The sequence below is a fragment of the Macrobrachium nipponense genome, chromosome 33, assembly GCF_015104395.2.
Source record: "Macrobrachium nipponense isolate FS-2020 chromosome 33, ASM1510439v2, whole genome shotgun sequence".
In the NCBI taxonomy this organism is placed as follows: Eukaryota; Metazoa; Arthropoda; class Malacostraca; order Decapoda; family Palaemonidae; genus Macrobrachium; species Macrobrachium nipponense.
In genome coordinates, this window is record NC_087219.1 from 4135657 (window position 1) to 4161542 (window position 25886).

The 25886-nt window shown below is 35.6% G+C and overlaps 2 long non-coding RNA genes across 3 annotated transcripts in view; both read left to right on the forward strand.

Annotated features, from left to right (window-relative positions):
• LOC135202930 (uncharacterized) overlaps window positions 1–25886 on the forward strand; it is a 473176-nt gene that overhangs the window by 151746 nt on the left and 295544 nt on the right. The window lies entirely within an intron of this gene.
• On the forward strand, window positions 18379–23400 carry LOC135202671 (uncharacterized). Of its 2 annotated transcripts, XR_010311780.1 has the most exons (3): window positions 18379–18545; window positions 21875–21919; window positions 22920–23400. It is a non-coding gene; the product is annotated as an uncharacterized LOC135202671 (long non-coding RNA). The 2 variants fall into 2 exon arrangements; XR_010311779.1 differs by having other exon boundaries at window positions 21875–23400.

The window sequence follows — 25886 nt, forward strand, 5'->3', positions numbered from 1 at the left end:
AATTTCTTCTACTAAGTATTTTTTGTGTATTTGTTCTATATTCAGATAATAGTCTAATTAACTGTTTCTCACTGCTGACCTTAGCGTCTTATTTTGTCATTTTTGTAATGCACTTATATTGGAGGTCGATGCTAAGCACGTGGCTATTGGTGGATATTCCATTATTGGTCTGCTTAGACTTATGTACAACTGGATTTTTATATTTGTGTTCATATTCCTAAAGCTTTTTAGCAAAGTATTTTTGTGTTCTTGCTTTTCTCTTGCTTTTCTTATGCGTTCTCTCACGTATCTTGATATTCCTCTTTTTCCGAATTGCATTGCTAGTATTCATTTTAGAAAAATTCATTGGTTGTTAGTCTAACATTATTTGTGCAGGTTTTTATGCAGATACTGATACATTTGGAATTTGGATTTATTTGTCTCTTGTCTTCCACTTCTTTTCAATTTATTTATTCTTTCAATTTGGTCTATTGGTTTTTGTGCTACTTGTCTTTTCAAAGTTGGGTCCCTTCTTCGTGTACGTTTTTCTGGGTATATAACTATTTGAGTTATATCAACTATTTGAGTTATATCATCTGCGAAGCAAACATCAGTACAGTACTCCGGTGGTGGAGTCACATCTGATGTATATATAATAATATGGATAATTTTGTTAAGGAATTCACAATTCCGTGAAAACAAATTGTTTAAAAAATATCCACAATTATATATAAAAATATATATATTTCTATGTATATTTTTACATAGAAATATATTTTTATATATAAATTGTGGATATTTTTTAAACAATATGGATAATGTTGGTCTGGGTACAGATCCTTGTGGGACTCCTCTTAGTAGCGGGAATGGATTCCCTATGTAGTTTTGTGCTGTTCGATCTTAGATGAAGTTGCTTAGTATTTTCTCAATAATGCCTGGAAGGTCGAGATGTAACATTTTGTACTGAAGTCCTTGTATTCTTACTTTGTCAAATGCCTCATGTATTGTTGCTGTTGCAATCTGGGTTCCTCTTCCTTTTCTGCATCCATATTGATTTTTGTGCATTTATTAAAATCTAGGAACAACCCTAACCTTTTGTTAATTATTTTCAAATAATATTTTACCAACTATTTCTAGTAATATTGGTCTATAATTCTAGACCAGAATAGTATCTTTTCCTGGTTTGGGTATCAAAATCATTATTGCATTCTTGAATATAATTGGAAAATATCCCATTGAGCGAGGCCAATTGTGTATCTCTTAATTTTTCAAATGCAATGTCTGGTAGTTTTTAAATTATGACCTTGTTAATTAAACTTCTTCCTGTTGTCTTGTGTTAGAAATTTTTATAATTTGGTTTCCTATAACTCTATTTCCTTGTTTGTGGGCAGTTTTCATAGTCTGTTAATATAGCTGCATGGCGCGAATTTGTTGCGTCGATGTTGTTCAATGAATTCCTTAAATATTTTCTATGTTGATTGTCGAAATTTTGGTTATCCTCCTGCGTTATCTGAAATATTTTCTGCCAGTAGGCCTTGTGCAATACTTCTTTTTTTGGGTCATCATACACTTTCATCATTCCTATGTTTTATGTTTGGCGATGTATTAGTTTTGTTTCCCATGTCTTGAAACGGAGCTCCAAAATTTTTTTGGGTCATTTTACTGTATTTGTTTGTTATTAAGTCTTCCCAATTTTGATGATATAATCTTGAGTTTTCTTGTACTAACTGTTCTTGTAGTGATACATAGCCTCTCATTAATGTGTTGTTCCAACTGTTATAAGTACTGTATTTTGGATGTTGTTGTAGTGCCGTTGTATTGATTTTAACTTATCACTACTAATAGGGTGTGGAAGTGTAGTGTATTTAGTTTGGGTATGATTTTTTTAAAGCAACATCTTTATTTTTATATATTGTTCTGTACCATTCTTAAAGTTCTTGGTCTGCTATTTATTTTGTTTCTATTTCATTTGAATTTACTGTTCGTCTACTAATTTTTCCTTCCATTTCATTTTTGAAGCTTTCCCAACTTCCTCTTTTTATATTTGGTATTTCTAAGGATGGAATCATTATTGGATTTGTTGATAATGTAATTACCATTGGTATATGATCAAAGCATGTTACGGGTCCTTTCGTAATGGTAATATTGAGGTGAATTTTATTTCCTCACATTATATTTGGTTTCACTTTTCTCTTAGTTCCTGCGAAGGTATCAAAATCGGGTCTTCAGTGTACATATCTTTTATTTATCAATCTATTTCTTGACCTATGTAATTAGATGCCTTCATCCAAATAGTTGGTGTCTGGCATTTAGATCTGCAATGAGATAGGTTGGTTCTCTCCTGCTCAATAACTTCATGACATCCGTTATAGAATGTGGCCTTCCTTTTTGATTCTGTTATAGTATGTGTCCTACCCTGTTTCAATGTGTCCTACTCAGTAAGAATATATTTATAAATATAATATAGGCAATTTACGAAACATTATTTTTCACATTATTTTTAAAAGATTATCTAATTTACATGGGAGAGATTCTAAAATATGCAAACATTCTAAAATGCTAAGATTTAAAAAAATTGAATTCGGTTTTCAATCATTAAAAATTTCTGATATCCTCAAGAACGCATATAAATAAGTCGGCATCAGCGCCCTTTGAAAATCGCCAGCAGTATTCATCAAGATGGCCTTGGAAGTGATGAATTGGGAATTACGCTTTTTCTTTATAACACAGAATTTGCTTTCCAGCCAAGATCTCTCAATTCTTTGTTTATGAGCACCAGTAGCTGGGTCAACGTAATGGTGCTGATGGTTAACAGTCTCGTGTTCAAATCCTAAATGCTGAAGTGGGCGATAAGCAGGCCACTCGTCGGAGTGGATCACTGAACCACCTTCCACCTCCCTTTAGATTACTATCGGTATTCGTTTCAGCATTTCGCTTCTCCACATAAAAGTACCTCACATCTCATCCTTGAATCAACCCGAACGCCCATGGCCCATCGATTCTCAGTCCATGACTGAGATTGTTCTCAACAATTTCTTCTTCCTCTTCTGGTGCATGATCTGTCAAAACATGCGACCCCTATTGTACTTTCTGCGACCAGCGAAGCGTGCCTCATCTATTCGCACTGATGAAGATTCAGTGCCCTTCATTTGACCCCTTTTTCTAACCGAACTTTTGCTGCGCAAACTTCACGGCAATAATCAAACCATTCCACTATTGTCGTTGGAGACCTTCCTGTAATAGTTTGCACTGTATGCACTCCCGTGTTAAGGGTCCACAGATACAATAATTCCTTCCTTCTGCGCAACGAGAGGCAACTATTCAATTTGCTACTCAGATCTGTATAGATGAAAAACTTGTTCCCGTTCGAGTAGATTTGGTTAACTGGCTTCCTTTTCGTTTGCATCTCCAAACCATTCTATCTTGTCCACGAGATTTTTTGTTTGCTAGTCTCTTGGGACCGTCACATTTTCTCACATGACTCCGGAACTTTATGATGCCCTTCGCTCGTGAATAAAACGTTGCACTTTTATCACTGGCAGCAACTGTTAAATAAAATTCTCTGAGCAACATCTTTGTAGGGTTTATTTTAATAAACTAAGTTGTTTTCTTCGTAAAGAAATAAAAGTTGCTTCCTTTTTCCTAAAAAAGTAGGAGAACCATAAACATGAACTAAGTTGTTTTCTTCGTAAAGAAATAAAAGTTGCTAACTTTTTCCTAAAAAGGTAGGAGAACCATAAACAAGCACTTATTAAACCAGCAATTCCTTAACTACCTGTTACTTTAACCACCTGTTACTAAACATGCTAAAACGGCACCCTTTAATTGTTACCAGCAGTTCTATAGGTATCTACCACCAGGCAGATATTATACTTCCTTACAATATGCTTTTTGAGGTAAACCACATACTATAACAAATATAATTTTGTAGGCCATATTCAAAAGGTAGCCCACATATTATAACGGTACCAAATAATGTCTTCTTGGCGGCTTGTAAGCTGTAGCGATCACTATTGGTCCTTTGATTAAGAATAGGACATACCTACATACTTAACACACAAATACTTGATGTTGCAAGGCGAGGAAAGACAGGTCCCTTACTGTGACCATTGTCGTACTCTGGTAACAGTCCGTCCTTTACTAACTAAATGCAATAAATTCAAAAGAAAACGAAGATCCAACAACATATATAACATACCACTTGAAGAACTATTGGGAGAAAATGCCCCACTTCAAAATATAGTAAATTACCTCAAAGAAATAAACCTGGTTTATATGATATAATACGTCTTATAATTTCATAGTTATACAGTAAGCGCTGAATGGCCTTTGCTGCCCCAGTGCTTGGTGTTACACCTAAACTTTATAAAACCAACCAACCAACCAACTATTGGTCCTTTGTTAGTTTGAAGTCGGACTGCTAAAAAGTAGTCTTGTAAATCACCTATTATTTTGACTAATATTATTCTTGGTTGCTATTGCTATCCTTGCAAAGGGGGAATCAGTGAAGTTTTGCGTATATGTATTACCCACCCCAAACATTTTCTTAGTTTAGTTTCATACCAAGCTTATTGATTATTACTGTCAGGGTCTTCTTCTCTACATATGTTGTATAATTCAAATTTCTGTTTTCCTGTATTTCACGTTGTGTTGAATTATTGTAATCTCGCAGAGTTGAGTCCATTTGAGTCACATTGCTCTAATTGTTATTTTTCATTGATTTTTCCGTGTTCTGGTATTCCTGGCTACTGGCTTTAGTATGTTTGACGCTTTAGTTGATCCCTGTGGATTTTTCAAAATGGGAGAACTGCAGAAGTCTAAGAAGCATGGTAGTGATGATTGTCTTTTAATTCAGGCTTTGCAAATTTAACTTGATAATGTAATTCAACAAATTATATGAAACGTTCTATTTACAGGTGGCCACTGTTGGTGCTGTCGTACACGACTCTTCGAGCTTCTGGGTAACATAGTTGTCCGAGTTAGGTGTGAGGGCGCGAGAACAGTATAATTACAGTGGATCACGATTTTGGGGGCATGTGAATGACGGTGTGAACAGTATCATGACCTGCATACCCTCACTGGAGTTATACTCTTAAATTGTTAAAGATTTTACTTCTGTATTACTAACAAAGGTAATTTTTTTTGTTTAGTAGGTTAGAAGAACTGCATAATTCAATGCAATTCCGACAGTCTTTCATTGAACTTAAAATACTGATTCTCAGTGAATCTATACATTTCATAACTTACTATAAAAAATAGGTTGTGACAAATTTACCCAAATTACTGCTGTAGGCTTTATCAATCAAAACTGTGGATATATGAAACAGAATAAAATCCTAGGCTCAATTAGCTGGAAACTAAAAAAAAACTTATAGATAAACAGAATCACAGGTTAAAATCCTAGACAATCTAAAAAAAATCTTACGCTCACAATCACAGTTTATAATCGTAGTTTCTCGTCCCTTAAAATCCTAAACAATCTTATTCCTTCAAGTATCTACTTTCTGAAATATAAATACTTCATTCATACTAATTATCTGATGAAACTGCTTTCCCGAATTTATTATTGAATCATTGCTGCATCATTGCTAGAAACTTCTATTAACTTGCGTCTAATGATCTAAGTCTGATTTTAAACTTAGTACTCCTTCGAAAGAGTCACTTGTTTGTCAGTCTTCCTTCCATGAACGAGTCGGGTTTTTCCAGTTCGATTTCAGACTTTTTCCTTCGAACGAGTCATTCCGTTGCGAGTCTGTTGCATAATCATTAGCCTTATATATTTCTGGAAGCTTTTTTTTTAAATATTAAATAATCACTAGCCTTAACTTGCTCCTAGGTTTTATTATTATTAGTAACATTTTATTTTTTCTCCAACGGTCGGCATCATCGACAAAAATATACTAGAGCTCCCTCCGGCGGTCTCTAGAGACACCTCGCTCCCTCAAAACTTTGTCTCCTTCAAGGCAGCAGGTCGGAGTAATTGTGGAGTAGACTAGAGCCGGGAGTCTGTTGTAGTCTGGAGTAATTGGGGAGTAGGTTGGACACGTAGGAGCTGGGAGGATGGCGCCTTGACTCTGCTCTTTGGACAAATTCTCTGGCGTTGGAGGTTTCCTCTTCTTGGCGTCTTCTTTCTGGTGTAATGTAACGCCTGAAAAATATAAAGAAAATACACTAACAGTTAGAATCCCCATATGATGGAAATCTGAGGTTACTTTAATATTAAGGAAATATTAAGGAAATGTAAACATAATAATTAAATAAAATTAGGAAATAACTATTTTCTACATACCTATCAAATATGGCCATAAGAGTCCAGATGCTATAGATTATCGATTACATAATGGCTAAGATATTTTGCTGTGCACGTGTACAAAGTGTGCTTAGGTGAAGGACTATTATAAATTATACATAAAAAAAAAAATAATATCCTTCCAAATTCATAACAAGTAACTCTTCTCAATATTGGCCAGCGCCTTTGTCCATACAAATCTGGATTGGGTTGAAGCTAATGGCGAATTTTTTTTATATTTGAGTGACATTAAAGGATTAGAACCCTTTTAACAGAGTCTCCTACATTGCCGTTTATTGGATAGCACAGAGAGAGAGCGAGACGTGGCAAGGGGTGGGGTGGGTACCTGGGGAGAGAGGGAAGGGCTGCTTTGTACGTATGTCTACGAACACTTTAATATATAACCCTAATTTATCTCACAATCTCTCTCTCTCTGATTTAGGCCTATAGCATCTTATGGTCATCATTCATAAACTAAAGTTTAAAATAACTTTACTGTCACAATATGTTTATATACGATTCTATGAGATGTCATCAAAGTCGTTTGTCGGGCACCACAGATTGTGTGATTAAATGTTTAAGTAATGCTGAAGTTAATTGTAGACTTTGTAGACCTCAAGGATGCATTTGACAAGGTAAATAAGGAAGTCATTTTAGAGAGTCTTGAGTCAAGGCATAAAAGGCAAGATTTTAGTGCAGATTTCAGATTACCTATCAAACAGAGAGGCCAGTGTCTGGTTTCAAGGTCATGAGTCTTTAGAGAGAATTTGAATTGGGTACCCCACAATGGGGTGTTCTCAGCCCTATGCTATTCAATATTCTTATGGACAGGATTGCTTCTTATTAATTTTATGGAGAACCACAAGTTACAATATATGCAGATTCAGTGTAGAAATGAGGATCATGTGTGATTGGTCAACTACAGTCTCTGTCGTTCATTAGGTCTGCCCGTTAATGAATAAAAAAAAGCTATCAGTCACGAAGCATAGATGGAATAAAACTTTAAAACGTTACTAGTTAACAGTATTTGGGAATGCATGTCTGTTTCAATACCGAAATTAGCAGGTTGAAGCCTTCAAATCGTTGTCAAATTATGGAAAATGTGTTGGTGTGCCAGTTATAAGATCTGTATATCTAAGCACAATGTGAGAAGTATAATAGACCATTCAGCTCCAATCCTTGCCTCATACTCGGGCCTTTGGAGCTCATTCCAAATGAAGCGATGAGAGTTGCAGTACTTCGTTGCCACAAGACAAGAATCAAGATCATGAGAAAGGAGCTCAACCTCCCTAGCATCACTAACAGTGTAATGGACCTAACACCCATTTCTACTTTGAGGATTAGTACGAGTGGTGATATTCACCTAAAGAATGCTGTTGATAAATACACTGGTGGGTTTAGTGGCAACTTCAAAAGATATGCATATGCAAAACAGCTTTGTCAAAGATTGTGTAAATATGAAGTTGAGGGATTTTGTGTTCCTTTGCCAAAAGTACTGTTTGAGGCGCTGGATTATGGGAAATATAGCTGTAAGGATAGACTCGAGCAAGGAAAAGAAAGTAAATTGTAATCGTCATGAATCACAGCAAATGTTTATCAACAAAATTTCAGAGCATCCAGTGGAAAAGGTCATCCATACGTATTATGATTGTTCCGTTGCTGAAAATCGAACACAGTGTGGCATCGTTAGAAGGGGATTTTTTGAGTATGGGACTTGTGCGTAAGTAAAAATAAATAAGCAAGCAGACAGCAGACGTTCTAGCACTGCTGCTGAATTGTATGCCATATATGTGGGCCTCCAGCATGCTTCTATGAAGAAAAAACTTTGGATTTGTAGATAGCCAAAGTGCTTTGCTTGCACTGAACTCTGGGTCACCTACTGATGATGATTTGATTAAGAAATGTAAGAACATGACATAAGATCAAATGAGTGTGATGTGAGCTTTGTGTGGATATAATCTCACTGAGGTAGTCCTTACCTATATGATTGAAATAGCTCATGATTTAGATAAAGGATGTGAAAGGGATGTTGCAGAATATAATTTATTCAGAGTATCAAAAGAATAAAATTCTGAAATGGAAAAAATTCGATATCAATGGGAAGATGATGTTGCACTGGAAGTTTTGAATAATGGTGGCAGTAATAGCTTCCAACAATATGATCAGGTCATGAATGGTACAAATTTTGTTCAAGGTAAAGCTTCAGCCAAGCATGACAGATTTGTAATGAAACTTTATTTAGGATACAGCTATTATTGGCAGTGTGTTGAAGAAAGGTGTTATTCCTTGTAAACTGCGCGGTATTCCAAGTCCCTTACTCTTCTTCATAACATAATATAGTGTACTGTAGTAGTTTGGATGAATATCGAAATAACAATATAACTAATGTTGAAGATGGTATGTTATCTAATAACGACAATTACGAATTTTTTTTTAATATAAAAAATCAATAAATTTGACATTAGGATGTAATGGATCAGCCGTTTGTTCTTTATTTGTTCCACGGATATTCATAATGTTATTCTCAAAGTCTAGAAAATATTCACATAAGAGCTATAATCTCTATTTTGGATTGCCTATTTATATATCCATTTGAATATTGTAATTATTTATTTATTGCGTTGACAAATTTGGTATTCATCCATCTATCATTTACGTTTATTTTTTGCATTTTTCAACTTGATTTTTTTGCATGGATTTGACGAACATGCAAGGCATATAGATATGGCCTGTGATAAAGGAATATCAGATCTATAATAAGCAGAAAAGTCATATGCTCTACACAATGTCCAACTCTCATTTGTATTTCAATGTCTCATCTCTTATTTTCATTTATTTTTTGGTCAGGCAACTTGAGTAAAAATCCATATTCATTTGTGTAACATATATATTATATTTTTCTACAACATACATAATAAAATCGGTATATATCTACGATAATGATTTATGAAAATAACAATTAAATTAGAACACCAGCCGGCGTCTGGTCGGCCTTCGAAGAGACGGTTTTTCTGGAGGTGCCGTTTCTTCCTCCTGTTCCTCCTCCTCCTTCGGCGGGGAGAAGGTTGGCGACGGATGCGGAGGCAGAGCAGCCAGGAAGTCTACAAGGCTGAAGGCTCCTCGTCCCTTGTCAGTCCCTAGATAATCGAGTCTCCCTCTTTTTTGCCGAAGACTCTCTGCTTCCTCTTCGGCCAAAGTCGGCCTCGCCTCTTCGCCCTTCTCATTCACGTCCTCCCTCCAGTCGGAGACGCCGCCGACGGTTTGGGCGGGCAACATTTCCTCCTCCAACTGCTGCTGCTGGAAAATAACAACACCAACTATTAGCCGATGAAGGGAAAAGTAAACTGATAAAAAAAAAAAAAAAAAAAATACAGGCAAATGAAACATATCTCGTGACTATGTTAGGCCTAAGAAATTGTTACTCCCTCCAAGATTGTTTGCAATAATGTGGATCACTTTGTTTCTCAATAAAGGATTCAGTAACCACTAAGAAACATGAGGTCTATATAGTAGAATTAAATAATTCAATTAATGAATAAATTGCAATGAATTGCTGTAACCACTATGCACTGTAATATTTCTTACTTTAGTACTAAGTCTTAAAAGAATCCGAAATTTACCTTGTTGTACGCACTCCATATTTCCAATTCGAACTCGGAGAGTAATCCTGCAGAAGGAGACGGGAGACCGTATAAGGTGCATACCAAGCGAGCACAGGTCAGACTGCATTAGAATTTCATCGGCCATCGAGGTTTTATACCAACAGTCAGACCCTGAGGCCATTTTTTCTTCCTTTGGATGTCGTCGTTTTTCTTAATGGAAGCTCAATCCCAAGGTCACTACTCTGTGAATTCTGAATCCCCTAATAAGGCGGTAGACCAACTGGTATATTGACCGTGATAATCCTTTCGCAAAATCTAGGACGCTGACCGTGGCTTCTCCCTCTGAGCCTTAATTGCTCTGTGAACGGAATTATTCTTGGAGGATTATCGTCTCCCTATCGCACTTTTTTTTTTTATCTTTTATCAGAGAAAATATACAATATTTTACAATTTTAACGCACTTGGTCAAATGAAACACATGGATTGTGGATACACTTTTCCTTGACCTTTTAGAATCCACTTTGGTATTTCCTGGCTTTGTTTCTTTTCTCAGCAACGTAGTTTAGAGCTAATTTATCTTTTAGAAATGTTATCGCCATCAATGAAGATATTTGAACATAAATTAAATTAAATTTGAATGTTAACTATCACTCTTTATCCTTTAATTGTAAATTCATAATTTTGGAAGGACTGTGGTTTTTACATGATTCACATAGCTTTCCACTAATTATTAGACTCGTTGTCTTTTTTTTTTAATATTTAAAGTTTTTTTCGTATTTGGTTTGGTTTTTCTTGCGTCTTACGAATGGAACTATAAACATGGAATGGACGTGTGCGTATAAATGTCTTAGGGCTGATTGTCACTACGCGGCGTCACAGGAAAGGGTGGAGATAATGCTGAAGGAAGCTATTACAGCATCGTCTTGCAGACGACTTTTTCAACTCTGTCGTCCTCAATTTTCCTCCGATTTTAATAAATACCGGCTCATTGGGAAGCTCTTCAAGATCCCTTTTAAATGCCTATAATTAAGCATGTAGAAAATGCGGCGCTGCAGTGTTTTAAGTAAAGATATCCAGATATGCATTTGACCTGGGTTCGCTTTTTTACTCTACTGTTCTAAATTGTTATATAAATTTTGATAAATTTATCATTAGTTTAAAAAGCTCTTGAAAAGCACTTTCCAATGAACCCAATGAAGCACGTATATGTCTCATGCAATAGAAATAATCATGCAATGTAGCCATGTGTTGAGACTGAGTGATTTCATGTCTTGCCATGGGGTTTGTGTAATAATTTTATCACTAAAGCCTGTTGAACTCCTTATTATATAATATCCTTCTAAGTATCAAAGTCTTTATACTCTACTTTGCATTATATGCACTACGTAGGTCTTATCACCTTGGGATTAACCCTATCACCTGACACAATGGTTATTTAAATTGTAATTATGTGACTTATATCAGTCATTATACAAAAGAAACACACATGTTAATATAATTTATATTTACAGATCACTTATTAATTAATGTCTGTCTTATTTAATAATTATAATCTTAACCCTTTAACGACCAGAGATCCCATTTGGGATCTTTAAAACAGCTACTTTCGGGTAGTCGTGGTGAACAAGTTTGAGCTTGTATGAAATTGACGCTTTGGCAACTCATAGCTACACTCCTCTGCTCTTTGAATCAACCAATCAGAAGTCACCAGGCCCTCGCACAAAGGCTGGAGGGCCTTCGACAGACACCTCAGTCGTGCGCAAGTTGGAAAACAGTCAAGACGTGTCGCAGTAACCTCCAAGTTCCCCCCCCGAACTTCGTAATCATGGTAAGTACACAGTGACTGTGGGATAGTGAAGCCTAGTGATATGCTTACCTTTTGATGTTGGTTTGAAGGGCTGTAGTGTTACTGACATGGCGTAGTGACTAAAAACAAAAGTATAGATCCCATGCGGGATACTTCGGTCGTTCTTAGGCGGACCACGCTCATCCCATGAGGGATGTATCGGACCGTAACGGTTACAAGGGCAGTAGAATACGACGTCAAATAATTTTTTTTTAGTGCTTGTTTTAGACATTTGTGAATAATTTTAACAATATTTCTAGATATAACTGTGATGCTTTATAGATGTTAGGCTCATGTGCATATAAATGATTACCTTACAAGGATTGAATGATAGGTTTTTGTTAGGGAAAGTTACGTTTTTTTCATTACATGATTTTAAAATAGTTTTTTTTATTTTTGCAGTTACAAAGCAGTATGTTTTCTGGGCAACGCAATGCTGCATTGGAGACTCAGGAACGTGTAACATGGGTAGCCCCTGACGACGCTGAATCAAGTGATATCGACGTGAGCCCTTTGGACATTGACAGTGATGATGACGACCCTACCTACGTTTCCTGACGAAGGCCTTACTCAGGACGGTGCCTTTGACCTTCCTAACTCTAGAGGTTAGTATGAGACATCCTTAAGAGAGAGAGAGAGAGAGAGAGAGAGAGAGAGAGAGAGAGAGAGAGAGAGAGAGAGAGAGAGAGAAATGTGTTGTAAACATTGTATTTAAATGTCTCGTTGTTATAATGGTATTTAAATTTGTTGCCCTTTAAATGGTTTGTAAACAATGGGTATTTTAAAAACTTATTTGTTTACTTGCTACTCACTGACATACACGTGCACACACATGCACACGGCACATGCATACTCACTTGACATACACATGCACACACATGCATACTCACTTGACATACAGCACACACACTGCATGCACACACTGCACGCACATGCATACTCACTTGACATACACATGCACACACACATGCATGCACACATGCACACAAGCACGACACATGCACGCACACATGATTCATTTACTGTTTCACTAACGTTACTTTATTCTGTTTCAGATCACAAGGTCAATGTTGTCCCTCAAGCGATGCCTATGGAAGAGAACCTGAGCCTAACCCTAAGAGGTCTCGTGCTGATGAATGGAAGAAGGAAAACATTGATATCCATGCCCTGCCCGACTACATTCATCAGAAGCCTGGTGCCAGGAATTCTCTTGGCACTAGAGATTTTGCTTTGCCAAGAAGGGGCCAACAGGCAGTTTTGCAAAATATTGAGACACGCCAGAATGCCACTGCCCTACACATGCCAAAGCGTGTCACCATGAGGCAGACCTGCAAGTTCTGTTCTGGTGCAGGCCACATCCACAGTTCCCGCTGGAAGTGTGAGGATTGCAATGTTGCCCTTTGCCTTACTGAAGAAAGGAATTGTTTTGCTTTGTTCCATAAGATTTCTAAGTAAGTTGTTTGTTATGATAGTTGTTTATAGTGTTTTGTGTATTTTTTTACTATTTTTGTATTAGAGTTTTTGATTAGAGTTTTTTATAGAGTTTTCTGTATTTTTATACTATTTTTTGTATCTAAATGTATATTTATTTTTTATATTAATTAAAGTTGTAAAGCCATATAAGTGTTTCTATTATACATTGTGGAACAAAAAAAAATGAATAAATAATAAAAATCACATGATTTATGGGGCAAATTAACAGTATTTATAAACTTGAAAAAGTTGCCCGCACGGCCCAATAGATCCCATACGGGAATGAGCGTGGTCCGCCTAAGAGCGCCCGAGCACCCATACGGGATACTTCATTGCATGCAATTATTTCGCTTACTTTGGAAATTTTGTAAAAGTACACAAGAGTAAAAAGGTCTTGTATTTACTAATACTACAACATACTAAGAGGATTTTTTAATGTTTCCCATAAAACCCAGGGTGGACTTTAAAGGGTTAAGTCAATTAAGTCTATTATACAGGCTGGCTTACCACTAAATTACAGAATTTGTAGGCAATTCTATGCTAAATGTACAAAAGCTGAACTCGAAACACTGGGTATTACTGCCCCTTGAAGAGAACAAGTTTATTGCATTTCTGGCGAATGCTTCTACCCTGCAATGCCTGACTGTGGAGTCTGGCTACGCGGTGGTAGCGTCAATCAAAGTAAATGCCCACAATCAGGGCGAATCACATCAAAGTAGTGATTTATCTACACCAAGGGATGTCTGATTCACTGGCGCCATACAAAGCTCTCTCACCCTTTGCAATGACAGCAGCTGCACAGGTCGGATTTCGCGCATGTCCATTCCATGTTTATAGTTCCATGATCTTCCTTCGTTCTGTCGAGGTTGTTTCACGATGCACATTTGTCATTTTTGAAGACTAATCTCTGCGCATTGGAAATGGTCCTCTCTCTCTCTCTCTCTCTCTCTCTCTCTCTCTCTCTCTCTCTCTCTCTCAGATTTCTTATGTTTTCAAAGCTCCATCTTGGGTTATTTCCTTGGAGAAATGTTTATAGTTACAGACTTATTAGTTTATATTTTCCTTTGTTTGAGAGCTCATGCTTCCGTTCTGGGGTGATATCCAAAGTTCCTTGTGATGAGACCCAAAACTATAAGTTCTATAATTGTTTCTTCCTCATCATCGCCTTTCTTATTTATATTTTTTCATTTCATATCCTATTCCTGATAATATTATCATGAAAACCATTAGTTATAATGAGATGTGTTTCTTACATAATTTTTTTTTTTAAGTTATATATTAATTTATTTATTTTTAAGAATCGAGAGTCGATATCCTTATTTGCTCAATGAAAACAAACTTAACTGGTATCCTATCCGCACGAAAATTCATTCCTAATTAACCTATGAGGCCTTTAATTCCCATTCCAAACCGGTATCAAGTTCTAGCATGTCATTCCAAGATGAAATGAGCTCTCCGCGTGAGTTGATCTCTGCATATCTGCCAAATCTATAACATCAACAGAGAAGTAAAATAATTTTTCCCATTACAGACATCAAATACCATCTTTTTCGTTACGCAGAATTTTAAATCAATTACATATATTCACGACTGAAAAAGTCTTAGTTTTAAGGGTATTTATATATTTTATTTATTAATCTCTTTATTTATTTTCAATAAAAAAACTGAATCAGATCTTCTATCAACATGGCATTTCATTCAATCAGCTCCTCGTGCGTTTTACGTCATTGGTAAGCATCTACAAATTGATTCCAAGAGGTACTTTTCTTCTTTACTGTACTCCGTCTAGCAGTCATTATGACTGCCATTTGCAAAATCCGTTCCATGGTGATGTACTTCGGGACTTTGCAAATCATCCCCTTCGACATCTTTGCAGCTGGGTCCAACAGGAGGCACGAGGGATCCTTCTTCAAGAGCTCTGCAGACTGTTGATCTTTAACGGAAATTATAAATTCACCTTTCAGGTTCGGTCTGGCTTGCGGTTTCACTTCTGGGTATTTCTTTTCGAGTGCCAACACAGCAGCGTAGGACGTTTGCTCTTGCAAAGTCACTGCTCTGAATTTCGGAAGTGCTGGAAAGTCGATGTTGCTGGTCATAATAGGTGCTGTAAATGTCGAGGTGTTTGAAAAGTTGATAACGCTCATAAAGGGTTTTTTCCGCTTCTTATGAACTTCTGGAAGCCCTGTTCGTCGAGGGAGGGCATGTCCACCAGCTGGGGGCCAGGAGACGTCGGTCGCTCCTATGCCATCGTCGAGAAATAATCCATGACAGCCTCAGTAGACTGCCGACAAAGTAAACCGTAAGAGAGTCTTCTATAATAACTGAAAATTATTACTCAAGACGACTGTGACTGACCCGATCTTCTCATTCTGCTCTGGGTGCGTCAGGTGAGAGGAGCTCTGCCTAGTCCTGTTATTAGACCTAGACCTAGACCTAGACCTATACAGTGCGTCACAGTGGACAGCTGCAGCCTAGTTAATGAAGGTGAATTAGTGAGAATCTGTTAAGAAGGACTAATGCTTTTTTTTGTTTTAACTATTGTTAATGGATAATTTGCAGTTAAGTTTAGAAGTTAATTAATACAGTTTTGTCAGGATGTTCCCGAGGCATAACTCAGACACTTACAGAGAGAATCTGCAGTAAATGGTATTATTTTTTCAAAATGTGTCTATATGTGATTTATTATCAGTTTCATGAATCACCACATAATGTGGTCATGGAATGATGAATGTGACGCTCATAGGAATAAGGCTGAGCGATGTAATTATTCTTTTCATTACAATTACAAAATGTATAACATTCTTTTAGAATGTTTCACCTGTGACGTCATAAGGAATGACTATTATTTTTCAGTGGTATCAGTCATGTTTAATGAAATTTGTTGTATTAGGATTAACATGCTTCAAAAAAAGGTTATGTGACCAATATTTGTTTAAAAACATACCTTTAGATGAATGTTTATAAAGATTACCTGAATTAAATTAATCCTCACTCATGGATTAGGTTTTTAACTTTTCATTTGTAAGCCCTCAACATAATCGTAATTTTACAGCCTCATATATTTTATGATAATTATGAAACACTCTTTCGTCCTCATGGATTTTATTTAAGAATACATTTCAAGTTCGTTTATATAAACGTAATATTATAGACTTAGTATATTTTAGAGGAACTAGTGAAACTTGCTGTTAATTATTTTTTATATTGATCTCACATAAATTATGAGAGAGAGAAAGAGAATTCCTTGATTAGTTTTATATAGGCTGGCGCTTGCATATATCTGTAGTACTTCGCCTCTCTCTCTCTCTCTCTCTCTCTCTCTCTCTCTCTCTCTCTCTCTCTCTCTCTCTCTCCCGTGTGCTGCCCTGTCAAAAACTGTTTGTTGCAACCGACTCAGTGGGCCTATACCAATACATTTTTGTACACGTGCACAACAAAATAACTTGCGTGTTATGTAATTGATAACCTATATCATCTGGAGATTCTTTGTCATATATATGATGGATAAGAATCAAATAGACCTATATCAATCGTTTAAGTGACTCGACAGCGAAACAAGATATTGAACTACAATAATAAATCAAATTGGAAAAACAATTCGAAGAAATATACAGTTTACACTGCAAGTTGAAGAATTATTGCAAACTATGATTATATATTTACATGCTCGTAACCTTATAGACACATTTTAGGGGAATTATGAAGAATTCCTTCGTCCTCAGTTTTATTTAGATATTGTCATATTACCATAATCTTATAGATTTCCATTACAGTTGTTATAGAAACTTGCTTTGTCAGTTTTATTCAACATTATTGTAATTATATATATTCATATTATGCTGAGTTAGGCCTACATTACACCAGAAAGAAGGAAAGTCGAGGAAACCTCCAACGCGTCGGGAACCCAGCATCCCAGCTCTTAAAAAAAATTATAGTGCTAGTGAAGGAGACAAAGTCTGGAGGGAGGAACTGCAACGGGTCAAGAGGCGTCTTTTTCAATAAAATATGGAGTTTCTGTCAAGGTTGTATTGTTTCGAAGCTCTGAACAATTTTGTTGTGGATGCTGCTGACCGTTGGAGGAAAGGTTTAAAACGAATAGAACAGAACAAAAATGCTACAACATACAGTTTATAATTAGGGGAAAAGTAAACAAGATTAAATAGGAGAGAAAAAAATTTACTGTGCCTGTAACCTCCAGTAGGTCTAGTTCCTCCCACGGAGCAATTCAAATTTGTACGGAGGAGCAGTTGCCAGACTCCCAGGTTTTAAGGAAGAAATTATCCTACGGTTAGGATACCTGCTATAAATGTAGCTCTGCCCCCTTTCCTCGGAATTTAAGTTGTGCATTAATTGATTGATTGTGGGTTACCTGGCGTGACAAGTACTAGGGTCACTGACGCCGAATAATGTGTATTAAGAATAGGACTCCTAAAGCATTAAAATAAAAAAAAATTAAAAAAAACATTGAAATATATCTCATATAACAGAAAATTATTTTAAGGAACACATATTGAATGATCTTTTCCATACGCGTGAATTGTATGCTGCCAGTCATTGCCGATTGGTAACTTGGAGTATCTTAGAAAAAAAATATTGTCACATATATCCGGCAACATACCATGATTTATTGTATATAAAATAGTCACTATATCTTTAATGTGCTTTGAAACAGACATTTCTAGATTTTACTAATAAAGTTCTGAAAAAAAAAAAAGTTTTCAATTTGATACTCCATCATGAAAAGTGGTATTTTTTTATCTTTTATGAGAAAAATATTACACTTCATTTACCTAATAAGTAAGATAACACCAAAATATTACAAAATAATATACTTGCAATATTCAAAAATTATTATTGATTACAAAAAGAAAAAAATTAGAATCAAAACCAATATCCTTTTTACTGAAAAGTAGCATTCGATGATTTCAGTGTTACAATAGCACAAAGTGACGACAATTAGTGTTACATTGAATGTTATGTTTAGTCTGTCGTGTTACAATCACATTGTCCAGAACTGCAGTTGTAACAAGTGAATAAGTAAGTAAGTTTAAAGTTCGTAACAAGCATCTGTCGGTGGTCAGTCTTAATGGGTCGTTAAGTGTCTATCAGGAATCCGGGATCTTGAGGCGACTTCGACGTTGGGTTGAGCGGTCGGGGTCATTGCCCTGTGAGTTTCCAAGGAAATCTATCCTCCTGGGGAGGTCCCATGCTGAGTGACCGTGGGAACATTGGATTAACTGTGTGGTCTTGACTCTTGTAGTATCCTTGAGGTATTTGCTTTACCTTTTGACCTGAGATGACCCGGCAAGGTCCCGGTACCAGTTTCGACTGTGACCGTTTAGTGTATTTTGTTCCAGTAAGTGTTTTTATATTTATACTGCATTTTTACTAATGGTAATATTTTTTAAATTAAAAGTGAATGTTGTATTAGGTGCAGTTACTTTAATACTAATTATGTTCGCGATACAAATATGGATTTTAGGACAACGGTAATTAACAAATTAATTCGGGGATTGTCAATTTATTTATTTATATTTAGCTGATAGGTAAGATGGGGGAAAGAAAAGTGAGGGCAGTTAGTTAGCTAACCATGGGAGGGAATAATGTAGAAAGTTAAGTATTAATAAGAGTAATGTAAAGCGTGGTTTATCCACAATTTTATTTGGGTAAGGGCACAATTTTTTTTAACTATGGCCTTTATATAATCTACTACAATAATGATCTTACATTATATTAACATGGTGAATAGTACTTATTTTAACGTTAATGTTAACATAATGATTTTGCAATATAATTACGTAGTAAGTTCTACATATTAGTTTTCCACAAGACTTTTCTTAAAAGTATAATGGTTGAGGTTCTTCGCGATGAATATAATTCTGAAGATTCTCTTCTCCACCTTCTGTGGTCTTTGTTGTTTGGGTAGTTTCTCTCTTCTGCTTCCGATTCTTCTGTCGATTCACTATTGCACTAAACTAGTTTACTCCATATACTGGTTGTCTGTATATATAATCTGATTAATTGCTTCTACTTTGTATTTGTTGTGTATTTTATCTACATTCGGATCATCATATTCTTGAATGTTTCTCATTACATTCCTTGATTTTTTTTAACGCACTTATATTAGAGGTCGATGCTAAACACATGGGTATTGATGGATATTCCATTATAGGTCTGATTAGACTTTTGTAGAAGTGGATATTTATATTTTTGTTCATATTCCTAAAACATTTTAGCTTTGTATTCTGTGTTCTTGCTATTCTCAGCCTTTCTGCAAAATGTCTTTATATTCATCTTTGTCCGAATTGCATTCCTAAAGTAGATATTCTTTTGCTTTTAGGCAAATTAAGTGGTTGTTGGTCTAATCTTGTTTGTGCAGGTTTGTGTGCAGATAGTGATACCAGTTGGAATTTGGATTTATTTCTGTTTTCCACTTTATTCAACTTATCTTTCAATTTGGCCCATTGTTTTTTTGTGCTACTTGTCTTCAATGTTAGGTCCTTTCTTCGTGTACGTTTTTCTGGATGTATAACTTTTTGAGTTATATCATCTGCAAAGCAGAAATCAGTTCAGTACTCTGATGGTGGAGTCACATCTGATGTGTATATAATATGGATAATGTTGGACTGAGTACAGATCCTTTTGGGACTCCTCTTAGTTACGGGAATGGATTCCTTATGTAGTTTTGTGACTTCATTGCTGCTGTTCGATCTTTGATGAAATTTCAGTTTATTCTCAAATGCCTAGAAGGTTGAAATGTAACATTTTGTATTGAATTCCTTGTATCCATACTTTGTCAAATGCCTTAGTTATATCTCTACATACTAGGTTGCAGAGGTACTTTCTTCTTTGTGATGATAGTGCAATTCTCTCATTTATTGTTGCTATTGCAATCTGGTTTCCTCTTCCTTTTCTAAATCCATATTTGTTGATATTGTGCAGTTGGTTACCTTCCAGGAACAACCTTAACCTGTTGTTAATTATTTTTTAAAATATTTTACCAAATATTTTTAGCAATGATATTGGTCTAGTTATAATTCTAGACCAGACTAGTATCTTTTCCCGTTTTGGCCATTTAAATCCTTATTGCATTCTTGAATATAATTTGAAAATGTTCCAAGTGAAACCCCAATTGTATCTTTATTTTTCAAATGCAATGTCTGGTAAATTTTGAATTATGGCCTTGTTAATTCCATTTCCTCCTGGTGCCTAGTTTATGATTTTAAATTATTAATTTATTTTCCCGTAACTCTACTTTCCTTGTTAGTGGACAGTCTTCATCTAATCTGTTAATATCAACTGCATGGTGCGGATTTGTTCTGTCTGTTGTTCAATGAATTCCTTAGCTCTTGGTCATCATACATTTTTTTTTTTTGCTTCCCATCCGTCTTGAAACTGAGTAATTGGGTTATTGTACTGTATTTGTGTATGTTTTATTAGGTCTTCCAATTTTGATGATATATTCTTGGAGTTTTCTTGTACTAACTGTTCTTATTCCGATACATATATTTTATGTAATGTGTTATTCCAACCTGGTATAAGTACTGCATTTTGGATGTTGTAGTGCCATTCTACTAATTTCAACTTGCTACTACTAATAGGATGTGGCAGTGTAGTGTATTTATTTACGTATTGGTATATGATTTATTATAGCTTCCTCTATATTTTTGTACCATTAAAGTTCTTTGTCTACTATTTCTTTTATTTATATTTAATTTGAAATCATTGACGGTTGTCTACACATTTTTGAAGCTTGGCTAACTTTCTCTTTTTTTATATTTTGTATGTGATTACCATTGGTATATGATCAAAGGAGGTTGCTGGTCCTTTCGTAAAGGCAATACTGAGGTGAATTTCGTTATTTCCTAAATTTATATTTGGCTTTCCTTTTCTGTTATTTGCTACGAAAGTATCAAAATCAGGTCCTAAGTGAATACATCTTTTATTTATCAATCTATTTCTTGACCTTTATCCAAATAGTTGGTGTCTGGAATTTAGATCCGCAATGAGATAGGTTGGTTCTCTCCTGCTCATTAACTTCATGACTTCAGGAAGTGGGAAATAATGTCTCCTTGGCGGCTGTTAACCTGTCACGATCACTATCGGTCCTTTGTTAGTTTGAATCTGGACTGCTAAAATGTGTTCTTGGAAATAATCTAATATTTTATGTCTAATGTTATTTTTGTTTGCTATTGTTATTCCTGCAAAGGGTTCATCAGCGAAGTCTTGCATATATGTATTACATCCAGACATTTTTTTATTTTAGTTTCATAGTATTCATTGATTAAAATTATGCCAGGGTCTTCGATATATATATATAATATATATATATATATTTATATATATATATATATATATATATATATATATATATATATAATTCAAATTTGTTTTCCAGGATTTCACGTTGTTGAATTATTAAACTTCTCGCCAATTGAGTCCATTTGAATTACAATGGTAAATAATTATTTTTATCATTTTCCCGTTTTCTGGTATTCCTGGCTACTGGCGTAGTGTGTTTTGACCCTGAAGTTGATAATCCCTCTGGATTTTGCAAAATGGGATAACCGGAGAAATCTGAGAAACTTAATAGAGAGGCTTTTATATTTAATTTAATTCATGCTTTGCAAATTTAACTTTATAGTGAAATTCAGCCAATAATTATATGGAGTTTTCAATTTACAGGTGGCCACTGTTGGTGCTGTCGAACACTACGCTTCGAACTGCTGGGTAAGAGCAAGGTACCTTGGGTAAGAGTTGTCAGAGAAGGGTGTGTGGGCACAAGGTCACACCACTCTCGCAACATAGTGACAGTGGATCACGATTTCGGGGCATGTGACATGACAGTGTGAACAGTATCATCACCTGCAAACCCTCACTGGAGATATATTGTGCCCAATCATATACTCGTAAATTGTTACAGGTTTTACTTGTGTTAGCACTTGCTAACAAAGGTCATTTTTTTTTAAGTAGATTAGTTGGCTAAAGAACCAGCATAATTCAATGCAAATGCCATAGTCTTTCATAGAACTTAAAATACGGATTCTCACAGTGAATCTATAGATTTCATAACTTAATATAAAAAAGAAATAGGTTGGGACAAATTCAACAATTATTACTGTATAGACTTTATGAATCAAAACTGTTGGTCTTTATATATGAAATAGAATAAAATCCCTGGCTCAGTTTGAAATCCTACGCTCAAATAGTTGAAAACTCAAAAAAATATGTATACATATTTGTAGAATTACATAGCTTAAAATTTTACAGATCACATTCATACTTTAAAAACCGAAGACTTTCATCCCTCAAAATCCTAATTACTCTTATTCCTTTAAGTATCATTACGTTCTGAATTATAAGTTTCGTTATAATTTGATGAAACTGCTTTCCAGAATTTATTATTGCACTATTGGTAGAAGCCTTTAGTAACTTGCGTCTAATTCAGATTTTAGACTTGGCACTCCCTCGGAGAGTCACTTCTTTCAGTCATAAAAAAGATTAGCTATTTCATGAACGTGTCTGATTTTTTTTAGTTTGATTTTAGATATTTTCCTTCGAATGAGTCATTCCGTAGTAAGTCTGTTGCATAATCATTAGCCTTATCTATTTCTTGAGGCTTCGGTTATTTTTTCTTCCTTTCTTGGAAGTCTATTAAATAATCACTATCCTTAACTTGCTACTAGGCTTTATTAGAAATTAAATGTATTTTTCCTCCAACGGTTGGCAGATCTCGTCGACAATAAAATAGCCAAGAGCTTCAGAGCAATAAAATGTTGACAAACTACTGTTGACTGAAGCAGACGCCTCCTGACCCATTGGAGTTCCTCCCTCCGGCGGACTCGTAGTCACCGCTCCCTCCAAACTTGGTCTCCTTCAGGGCAGCAGGTCGGAGTAATCTGGGAGTAGACGAGAGCCGGGAGTCTTCTGTAGTCTGGAGTAATTGGGGAGTAGGTTGGAGAGGTAGGCGCTGGGAGGATGGCGTCTTGACTGCTTTTTGGACAAATTCTCTGGCGTTGAAGGTTTCCTCTTCTTGGCGTCTTCTTTCTGGTGTAATGTAGCTCCTGTAAAATATAAAGAAAATACTCTTATTAAAAATTTGTGTAACCCTTGGATATGGAAATCTAGGATTACTTAAATATTAAGGAAATGTAAAATGAACTATGGAAATTTGAACAAAAAAATGAAATAAAATTAGGTAAGCACTGTGATATGTATTTGCTTCGCACCTACCAAATTTGACAAAAATCCAGACGCTATAGATTATCGATTACATAATGGCTCAGGTATTTTACTGTGCACGTATACAAAAGTATACAACTCCTGCATGGGGTTGAAACTTTGAATTTTGTATATAAGTGTCATTAAAGGATTGGAACCCTTGTAACGGAGTCTCCTACATTGCCTTTTGCTGGACACCACTAAGCAAAAGACAGAGACAGAAATGGGGTGGGGTGTTGGGGGGGGGGGGGGGGAAGGTTGGATGCAGGGGACAGGCGGCATTGTAAATATGTCTAAGAACTCTTAATAGTGCGTTTACTTTTCTAAGATCGCTGTGGTGTGGCTTGTACAGATATCATACGCTGCCAATTTTCATGTTATGGTAATCATATTAGCTTCATGGAGTCTATTGAAATAGTTTTCATTTCTTGAAATGTGGTTCTTTGTTTGCATCAGATATTTTGAATATATGTTATTTCGTATATTCTTCGTTAAAACCTCTGTTTTATTAATGAAAATGAAGATGTGGCATATTTTTTCCCCGGCGATGCCAGATCTGAGTTTAGGGGACCTATGATTTTTAAGAGCATTTAAAAGGTCATGGTCGATATCATTAAAGGATACTCGCTCTCGATCACCCACTGTGAAAAGTATGGACAGCCCAGCCCAAATGACTCCCGTAAACGTGTTCACCCACCACCTGAGGCCAAGGAAATAGTCTATAATTTCCTGAAATAATTCATTTTATAAAAACGTCATGAAGGTCCTTTAATTGATGTTTCGAAGGCTATCCACAGAACATCTGAAGCAACAAAAGTGTCAGAAATGACTATTCGTAGACTTAACAAGGAAGCAAGAGAAACTGGAAATATAGTGGAATCTCCAGTGTTTCAAAAAAGAAAAGGGAAAGTGAGTCTGTGACTGACTTGGATGATTTTGATGAAAATGTTTCTAAGGACATAATAGATTGATTGACTTATGAATTTATGTCTCAAGTCCAAACACCAGAGTCAACATGCCATTCAGCGTATCTATAATTATAGAAAGAGAAAGAAGGAATAGCTAAATAGAATTGGGAATGAAAAAAAAAAATTAACAGGGAATAAGCATACCCTTTCCCTCGACTTCCAAGGGCTAAAGCGAATCCTTCTAAGAAGGATTATATCTGCGGGAAGCATTTAATGGGACTTACATACCCGTAGATATGACAACTCTGCCTTTTGTACCTGGCCCCACCCTAGCGATCTTGGAAAAGTAAACTCAGTATAGTCTTCTCGTGACTTTACTCTTCGGTGGAGCTGATCTCGAATGAAACCATAGACCACAATTCATTTATTTCAAAACTCTCTCTCTCTCTTTCTCTCTCTCTCTCTCTCTCTCTCTCTCTCTCTCTCTTCGTTAGAATGGAAAACATGTGTTCGCTCACATACCGATTAAAACTGTTATACTTGCATCACACAAGAATTTATTAAAGTTCGACAGATCTAAACTGAGGGATTGTTTTCTTCTTTGGGTAAGAACCCTGTGCCACATCTACCAGTATCCAGTTTTGAATACCTTGCTTTATAACACATAAATCAATAAATGGGTAGTTTAAAGATTTTAGCTTGTTTTGCTGAACTTAAGCGTTTACATATTGTGATTATAATTTTATTTGTAAATAAAATGAGAAATCGCATTTCTAAACGTGACAATATTTCGAAAGAGACTGCCACTTTTCTTGTTACCTTTAACAGACGATATGCAGGTGGGCCAAGCCTATTTAACCATGAAGTTTGAAGGATTTGTCTCTTAAGCTATCCTTTGGATAAGCCCCACCACCCGGTCTAGCTGAGAACTTTAACGCCAAAAAGATGACCTCTTGCTTTAGGTTACCGAGAACAATAATCAGTAGTGAAAGTAATTCATTCCTACAGAAAGCACGCTGTGAAACGGGCACATGCAGTTAAGCATTCCGAAAACTTGCAAACAGTAATGCAGCAAAGAATATCTGTTATTGAACTAAGATCATCTGACGACGAAGATTCTCCGTAATGTACATTTTGTATAGAATCATATTATTACAATTCCAGTGATAATTATTGTAAATAAATGATTTCTCTCCCAATGATGAGTTTATGGACAATAATCTTATAAAGTTAAAATTGTCTCGTGATTTAGATTTGTTATAATAAATTGTCTGTTTACTCTAATATGTTTCCATATCTGTATGTCATATAGTTTTCAGAAGAAAATGTCATAAGAAATAACGAATGGTAATGCCAGATTTATTTTACTTTAAATGAAAAACATTTTCAAATAAAATGCTATGTAATATATGCAAAACTTGAAAGGTATTATTATAAAAAACATAAGAGAATATTACAGCCTTGAAAGTAATAACCAAATAGGATGGAGATCAATGAAATTGTAGTCAAGAGAGAATAAGGCAGAATACTGTGTGGTTTTAAAGACAAAATATGCTATGAAAAAGGAA